This window comes from Physeter macrocephalus, chromosome 12, assembly GCF_002837175.3.
Source record: "Physeter macrocephalus isolate SW-GA chromosome 12, ASM283717v5, whole genome shotgun sequence".
NCBI lineage: Eukaryota > Metazoa > Chordata > Mammalia > Artiodactyla > Physeteridae > Physeter > Physeter macrocephalus.
Window position 1 is genome coordinate 49,674,727 of NC_041225.1, and position 1,056 is coordinate 49,675,782.

The following is a 1,056-nucleotide window of genomic DNA, read 5'->3' on the forward strand; positions in this document are numbered from 1 at the left end:
CAGGGAAAAAAACATAAAAAACACAAACACATGGAGGCTAAACAATACATTACTAAATAACCAAGAGATCACTGAAGAAATCAAAGAGGAAATCAAAAAATACCTAGAGGAAAATGCCAATGAAAATACGACAATCCATAACCCATGGGATGCAGCAAAAGCAGTTCTAAGAGGGAAGTCTAGAGCTATACAAGCCTACTCAAGAAACAAGAAAAATCTCAAATAAACAATCTAACCTTACACCTAAAGGAACTAGAGAAAGAGAAAAACACAAAACCCGAAGTTAGTAGAAGGAAAGAAATCATAAAGATCAGAGCAGAAATAAATGAAATAGAAACAAAGAAAACAATATCAAATATCAATAAAACTAAAAGCTGATTCTTTAAGAAGATAAATGAAATTGATAAACCATTAGCCAGACTCATCAAGAAAAAGAGGGAGAGGACTCAAATCAATAAAATTAGAAATGAAGAAGGAGAAGTTACAACAGACACTGCAGAAATACAAAGCATCCTAAGAGGCTACTACAAGCAACTGTATGCCAATAAAATGGAAAAATTGGAAGAAATGGACAAATTCTTAGAAAGGTATAACCTTCCAAGACTGAACCAGGAAGAAATAGAAAATATGAACAGACCAATCATAAGTAATGAAATTCAAACTGTGATTAAAAATCTTCCAACAAACAAAAGTCCAGGACCAGATGGCTTCACAGGTGAATTCTATCAAACATTTAGAGAAGAGGTAACACCCATCCTTCTCAAACTCTTCCAAAAAATTGCAGAGGAAGGAACACTCCCAAACATTGTCTGAGGCCACCAACACCCTAATACCAAAAGCAGACAAAGATACTACAAAAAAAGAAAATTACAGACCAATATCACTGATGAATAGAGATGCAAAAATCCTCAACAAAATACTAGCAAACAGAATCCAACAGCACATTAAAAGGATCATACACCATGATCAAGTGGGATTTATCCCAGGGATGCAAGGATTCTACAATATACACAAATCAATCAATGTGATACACCATATTAACAAATTGAAGAATAA